This window comes from Streptopelia decaocto, assembly GCF_964273445.1.
Source record: "Streptopelia decaocto genome assembly, chromosome: 12".
Taxonomy (NCBI): Eukaryota; Metazoa; Chordata; class Aves; order Columbiformes; family Columbidae; genus Streptopelia; species Streptopelia decaocto.
In genome coordinates, this window is record NC_138667.1 from 388,729 (window position 1) to 397,002 (window position 8,274).

The following is an 8,274-nucleotide window of genomic DNA, read 5'->3' on the forward strand; positions in this document are numbered from 1 at the left end:
ATAAAACCAGACAGGCAGTTTTGACTACTAAGGTCACGTGGAAGTGTAAAAGCTATATGAGAAGAAATTAAGTGTCAACCTTTTGATTTATACTGTTACAGAAGTCTTTCATTTGGAACAAAATCATACCTTTTTTTTTTTCTTAATGGAAAGATGTCATGGCAAATCAAGGCATAGTTACCATTCAGTTTCTTTAAAAGTTTGTTTGGATCTGAGCAAGAAAGGAAAACCTTCTGACATACGGTCCATTGGCGGCTGCAGCGGCTGCTGTTCCTCTCACCCTACGGGAGGTCAGGTCTGTCCACCAGCCCCCCCGGGGCTCCCCCGGGGCTCCCCCAGCACCGAGCCCATCAGAGCCAGCACAAAGGCACCATCTCTCCAAAGTGTTTTACAGCCTCCCCTCCGCCCGCCAACGCTGCTGCCACGGTTCATACGGATCTCACCATGCCCAGCAAGGAGCAGGTGAGTTTGCGCTTCCCAAAAGGCCAAAAAAACCCAGTGCAAACTATTAAACTAAAATCTCCATTTCTCATATCAGAGAATTGAAACAAGATCCAACAATAAAACAAATGAAGCAGCAAATGTTTGCGATCCCTATCTGTGCCTCTGAAGGGAACGGATTGAGCCTTCAGTCTGAAACAAAGCCACAACAGCACCTTTTTTCAAGCCCCAAAACTTACACTTCCGAGGAAAAATGCACCTTCAGATGTAACGGCCATAAATGAGGCTGGGTGACTACAGAGCCTCCTCGGAAGAGGACCACTGACTCAGAGGGGGTCACAGGTCATTTCTTTCCTCATCTCTTCATTGATTAAGTACCGCTCAGAGGCAGAGGTGCTGCTGTTCTGTTGAACAGCTGAAACTGGGCGGTAATGCAGCAGTACGTGACGTTACCCCACCATTTCTGTCCCAGAGAAACTAAAGCCCATTTTGAATTCTTCCATAACCACCGCTAAGTTCAGGGCGGACCGGAGCGGGTGTCGCGGGTGTCACCTCGAGCTCTGTCCCCGCTGGAGCCCCCGCCCCGGCAGCGCCGTGCGAGCCCGCCCGGACCGCGCCCCCGCGGCAGCCGGCGCTGCGGAGCCCGGCCCTGCGGCCGGCGGCATCACCGCAGCGCCCGGCCGCGGGGCGGGTCAGCCCCCGCTCCGGGAGCACAGCCGGAGCAGCACCTACCTCGGGAGGGGCGGGAGCGCGGCCGAGCAGCCGCCGGCCCGGGCGGCGACAACCTGCGGGGCGGCCGGAAGAGGCCGGCGCCGGAGGAGCCGCCGCAGCCGGAGGGTCCCGGAGGGGCCGGAGGAGCCGCCGGGCGCCCCGTGGGTCCCGCCCCGGGCGGAGTTTCCCCTCGCGGCGCGGGCGAAGGCGAAGCCGCACGCGTGGGGACCCGCGCGGTGGGTGTCGCGCCGTGTCCCGTCCCGCGGGCGGCGCCTCCCGCCCGCAGGAGCCTCAGCCGCGCTGCGGTGACACCTGCGGCCGGCGGAGGGACAGCCCGCTCTGATCTGCCGGCACAACGGAAAACCTTCTGCCGCTCCGAGATGTGCTGCCGAGCTGCTCCCTGCGCTGCTGGTCAGCCTGGGGTCTGCTCCTTAACGCGAGGGTCGCCACAGGTCTGAATTGCCTTTGCTAAGGGGAGGGTCGGGCTCACCGCTGCCCAGGTGCAGCCGGTCTCACAGCAAGAGTTCACTCTTCGGGAGGGGCCCGTCCCGCCGGGGCCGGGCAGGGCCTGCAGCGCGGCCCCGCTCGCGTTCCGTAACGCTCATCACTGCCCAGCTCACACCTGCAGTACAGCGACGTCCCTCTGAGCACAGCCCGAGCTACTTTGCTCTTTGTAAGGTCGAGTCCCAGCGGCCGTGCCACCTCCTCTGTCTGAGCGCGTTCCGGTTGGAAAGGATCCTGTCAAAAAGCAGACACCACGTTTCCATCCCGTTGTCCGTATCTTTGGGCATGGATGCTCCGGCCTTCGGGAGTGCTTGGAGCAGGCTCAGACTCCCGGGGCTCCTGGGGAGAGCAGTCCTTGCTCCAGGACAGCTGCAAGTCAGAGGAATTAGCCCATTTCATTCTCTTTTACTCTTTTACTATTTTAACTATTCAGCCAGCCATATTTTTGTTTTGAGTACCAAACTAATTTCTAACAATGGCTTACAAAAATAGAGACATTTAGCCATACTTACAGTACATATTTCCCAGAACCCCTGAGCTCTAAAAGAAGTGAAATTATACTTAGCAGCCATATCTCAGCTGTTACTCTCTGGTGAAGTTTATGTTATGTCTTTCGTGGGTCAGATGTTAATATCCACTGCTGGCATCTCTCGTGGTTAAAGTGGGCTCACTTTCACGGGGTGGCCAAAGCTTCTACTGAATTAGAGGTATTTTCTACTCCTTGTGGGTGAGTGCGTGTTCAAAAGTATAGGCATCGATATACACGTTTAATCGACTTTGAGACAAGGCCCGCAGTTCTGGCCTTGGCCACAGTGGGTCACTGCGGACCCGCGCTGTCCCGCACTGTCCCCGCGCCGCCGCGGGCACGGAGCCCTGCTCGGGGTCACCGGGAGCCAGCGGCTCTCGCCTCCCCGTCCCCGCAGCCCCCGCGGCCCCCGCGGCCCCCGCGGCCCCCGCGGCCCGTCCCCGCTGCTGGCGGCCCGGGGGCGGCCCGGAGCACCCAGGGCTCCCCTCCAGCAGCTCTGTCCCCCCACGAGCACGGAGCGAGGTTTTTCTGGATGGGCAAATCTGCCCCTGGCTTTAGCTACCCTGTCCAACCCATATAGAAGCAAGGACTCATTTATTCCAGCTGAGGATCAAACTACTGTCTATTAATAAACAAACTGCCATCCTGCCCCAGGGGTCAAGCAAGAACATTCCTTGATATTCCTCTGATGGGCCCTTAAAAGTCATGAGAGATGAGATTTGCTTAAGAAAACTCACGAGAGGAGACTCCTTCTGCAAGGACACAGCTTCAAGTGTGACAGTGCACAAAAGGGTTGTTGTCTCCAGCAGATCACGTGGAACAGTGCCAGCATCACACGTTGGCTCAAACAAAAGGCTTTGGAAAGCTCTAGGCAGAGATGCATAACCTAAACAATGAAAAGCCCTTTTAGGGTTTGGAGAGCTTCCTCAGTTTGTATTTGACAGCTATAATTGCTACCTTTATCCTCAAGAATCAAAATGGTCCATGCCTGGCAGGAATAATGCCCCAGTTCCTCCCATGGGCAAGAGGACCTGGGTATGGGTATTTCCTGCCTGTTCTGGGTCTTAGTTTAACCAGAAAATAAGAAAATGTTAAACAGTTTGGGAGATGGGGGAGTTCATGTAGCAGAAGTTTTGTGGCTCCATCATGGTACCCAGGACGTCAGCTGCATCCCTCGGGATTGCTCCGGTCTCTAGCTCTTTAAGGGCTTTCCTCCTGAAAAGAACTGGAGATTCAGGCCATGCTGAGTTTAATTTCGCAGAGCTCTTCCTCACACCGGCTCTCAATAACACCCAAGTTACAACTTTAAGCCACAAGCTTTGCCTGTGGTCACAGGATCGAGAACATTGTCCATCTGGACACAGCACATCTCCGGCCTTTCTCTCCCCATGACAAGAGGAGGAGCGATACCTCCTGCTTACGGGAGAACCGGTGGGGTGCAGCTGTACGCTTTCACAAAGGGATCAACCGCGTCCAGCAAATTACACGCCTTGCCTGTAGCTTGTTAAACTGCAACAGTTATACTGGTCTAATGAACTTACTGGCAGATGGGGGCGAAAAAAGAGCACGGTCAGCTCCGTCGTACGGAGCATCCCAGACAGTCCATCAGCGCGGCAGGATGCGTCCCTGGGCTGAGGTTTCAGCCACTGCACACCACCAAACATCTCCAGCAACGACGAATCGCTGGGACACAGCAGTATAATGGGCTTTTAGACCATGTTTTTAAAATTGCTACTATCAAACAGATCCAGCTTAGAGAAAGCACGCGGGTGCGTGTGCAGAGCTTACCCAGCTCACGGGCTCCCGCGGGCCCCGGCACGGCACAGCGCGGCTGCTCTGCCCGCGGCGGGGTGCTGTCGGATGCCCTTTTCCTAATGAAAACCACAGTACCCAGGAGGCTGAATCTGAAGAGAATTTTAAAACACGGCAATCCCTGCAAGGTTTCGGTCAGAGCTCCAGTTAGGAGAACACGCTGAAAATAACAGCACTGAATAGCTGCAGCACGTGAAGCGCGGCGGCTCTCCGGCTACGGGTCACTAGAATTTAAGGCAGAGCAGGATCTCAGAATCTGAAGTTACTCCGGAGGGAGGACATGCTCTACAGAGACCACTGGATAGAAGCTTTGCTGTACTAACACTAACTGCAGCTTGACGTTCCTTCTTCACACTAACTGAGAGTACAAAGCCGGCACAAAGATTTTAGGCCCCAAATGCAGATCAGCTCTGTGGCTACTGGACACAAATTTGTTTTTCATCCATGGACTTTGTTTCACTAACCTGAGCTTTGCCGGGGCAGCGTTTGGAGGATTCACTACGTGGCAGCGGTCTGTACGACGCACAGTGGAATTCACCACGCTGTCCTCTTTGTCTGCAAGACCAGAGGATGACGACTCTAAAGGTTTCCGTTTTTCCACACAAAACGAATAGTGCACAGAAATGAATAGTGAGTGTGTAACAGCTCTCCTCCAGGGAGCGGGAACAACAACCGCAACAACTAATGAGCTCAGTTTACCGCAGTGAGAACAGGGGCACATAGAAGTCAACTCTGTCTTATGGTCACACGGTGTGTAAACCGGTGGGCTGGGAAGTAGAAAGTGTTCCCGCTCCCATTCCTTTTACCTGGTACGTATCATACCCTGACACACCGGGCAGTGCTCTCTGTGCGGTCCCCAGTCCCATCGGCATCCGCAGACCGTCACTGTCACTCCGAAGATGCTCTCCCAGCGCCATCGGCATTCGTGACTCGTTTGGTTTCAGGACTGGACGTGATGCAGCTCGCAGCAGACGTCATACAACCGATCAATATCCGTATGCAGCATGGCATGTTTGATTTTCACACAGTTCTTCACATTCTTAGAATAAAAAGGCATTTAATTTGCAAGCAGAGAAGAGCTTGCGGGCAAGCTTTATTTATATACATCAGTATCACAGGACGGGCTGGTCTTTAACCAGCTCTCGTGTTGTTCCTAGGCCCACAATGGAACTCCTAGCTAGCTGACACCAGCCGTGAAGGAGCGCTTGAGTGGAAACGGGGGAGATGCTGATCCCATTATTTGGGTCACTTTTCGCGTGTCTGTCTGGACTCAACCATCAGAGCGGACGGGAGGCCGCAGCGGAGATCCAGAGTGGAATCAGGAGGTCCAGACAACTATTCTCAGTGTCCTGGACACCTGTGAGACAGTTACACTTCAGCTATAAGAACAGTGTGCATAATCATGTGCTAATGACTTTGTGTGTATATATATATATATATGTACATACACACCTCATACGTAACTGGCTTTTCTTTTGTAGATGCTCAGTACTTTAAGAGTTCAGATGCCCAACTTCACATTCCCACTGCCAAAGACTCCTCACAAACGTCTTTGGCAGCAGCTGTTCCTGAGAGACGCTGCTAAAACATGCAGAAGATGTCATCAAACACACGGTTGGTTGTGGCTGCTTCAAAACAATCACATAAAATGAGACAGATGTGTTTATAAGCACAGAAACCTTTGCAAAATGCTGAAGATCACAAAAACATTAGACGTCTGTCACACGCCCGGATGTTACACTGACATTCAAAAGGTGCTGTGCTAAGTGCAGAGCCAGCCCGCCAGCCTGTCCGACAAACGTCATCAAACAGTAACGGCCAGAGTAACACGAGGGTCTGACTCCCATAGTGTCCCTGTAATGACAAAATGAATAATAGAATTCTTACGAACAATAATGAAATAACAGCATAAACCTCATCAGCACCATTACAAAAAGAGGTATTTGTTCACCGGTTTGCTCAGGCTAGAGAATTAGAGATATTATTGCTATAACTGTATAAAGGAAATCTTCCATGTAAAAATATTCTTGTCCCAGATGGGCTTGATTGCCGCATTTACTTTCCAGTTTTCATAATTCGCAATTCTAATCTCTGAGGAAAAAATTGTGCTAGCAGCTGTGGATTTGTGTGAACGAACCTGCACAACTGTCCCCCCTGCTCCCCGTGCGGGGCAGCCTGAGCAAACTCGGGCCAGGAAACCCGTTCCCCTGGAAAAGCCATCGTCTGGCAAGCCGAAGAGCTCGGGCTTTGCAAAGTGCTGTCAGCACTGCAGTGATCTGTCCTGATGGAATCCGGTCACGGTGAGACCAGATGCGGCCCTGGAGGGGCTCGGTCCACGCTCGAGCTCCAGCATTTCTCTGTTGAGAGTTTCAAAATTACATTTTAAATTTCTGTAAAGATCCCGGACTTTACCGGGATGTTGCCTGGTGAGAGTTTCACGAGTGCATTAGCAATGCACAAGAGTCCTCAGTCTTTCCCTCACTTCTATTACAGGCACGTTCTCCTGCTGGCAGCACGTCGGTGTCTATTGAGCTCTGGCCCTGGGCGAGTCCTGCCCAGGGCGAGTGAACACGACCCGAGCGCCCGAGCGCCCCGGTACAACAGACCGGGGACCGAGCTCCGGGAGCAGTGGGGCAGGAGGCGCTCCGGTGTTCTGCAGAAACTTGTTAGCTCTCCACTCACCTTCATATTCTTGCATATTCTTATCAAACTGTCTCGCACCCTCTGATTCCGGACCTTTTCATGCTCTTAAAACTCCCGTTTTCCACTGCATTTTCCTTGAACCACCCAATAAAGCTTGCTCTGGAGTTCGTATCTGTTATGTAATGAAGATTATTATATTACTTCCAATATATATGATATATATTGACCTGTATTAATATACAAAAACTTGTAATGATACAAATAAAACCGGACTGAAGTCTCACAAAGACATCTGGGTAGGCCATGAGATGGTCCTGTCAGCTCAGTTCTATCTCCAGCTGTACATTAGCTCCCAGTCCCATATTTTCCTTTTCTTCTGCAGGGGAGTAACAAGTTTGAGTGTCCCACAGCAAACCCTGTGACTGAGCCCAGTACCACACTCGCTGTCTGCAGAACACCCATGAAACACCCATGAAACACGCACGGAACACTCACAGAACACCCACGGAACACCCATGAAACACCCACGGAACACCCATGAAACACTCAGGGAACACCCTCGTTTTCTGTGCCAGGGTTCGCCTGTGTGTCAAACGGGTGGGTGGTATTTCCTCTCCTCGTGGCCCCGTTGTGCTGCTTTCTTCATGTCTGGAAACGGCTCCGAGGCGAAGCGTGTGTCAGGACCAAAGGCAGGCGGTGTCCCTTCGGGCGGTGGATCCTGTGGAACAGAACGCATACAGGAAGGGCAGTTCCGAGCTGTCCAGCAGAGGAGCAGCGGGAGGTAGGGTGCTGGTTTCTCTCCGGGTGGCTCACCGCACAACATTGCTACAGCAGCAAGCGCAGCCGAGACAGCTACGGCTCACAAACGTGCCCTATAACAGAAACGCTTGCGGTACTCTTTTAAAGCAAATGCAGTGCACTCCTGACTCCAGGCAAAGTTCGGTTATAATATTACAATGTGCTGCAAAGCAGCTTCATTCTGCTTGAGCTCTTTGCCAAGCAGTCTGCAGCCACACTGACCACAAACTGGAAAGAAGACGTTGCTGTGGCGGTAGCAGCAGCTCTGTTTGTCCCTGTTGCAGCGCTGGGGATGACGGGGCATTAGTATTCTGATGGGCAGCCGCGGGCACGGCGCCTCCTGACTCGCTGCGACGCTGCCAGGATGAGCCAAGAGCGGGGCCTGGCTCCGGCGGCACCGTCTCCAGCGCAGCGCGGCCCTGGGCGGGGGGCACAGACGGGCCGTTCACAGCGCGGCAGCATGTGCTGCGAGCCCAGTGTCAGCTCTGCGCCCCGAGCCCAGTGTCAGCTCTGCGCCCCGAGCCCGGTGTCACAGTGTCAGCTCTGCGCTGCGAAGGAACGATGATAACAGGTCAGCAAATAGCTCCCTTCGTGCAGGGATCGCTGACATTGTTACGCGTGTGTGTGTTTGTTTGACAAAGGACAAGCTGTATACAAATGTGAGTGTATCTTATCTGCTTTCTGCTTGTTTCCCTGGCAGGTTTTGGAGAGCTCATGCAGGATGTGCTGTGGTGCTTTAGTCAAGTGAAAGGAACTGCAGATGTTGGGGTGACGGAAGGTAAGTTTATTTTCCCTCTTGTTGCTGTGATCAGAAAGTTGTTTGTCACGTACATCTTGCC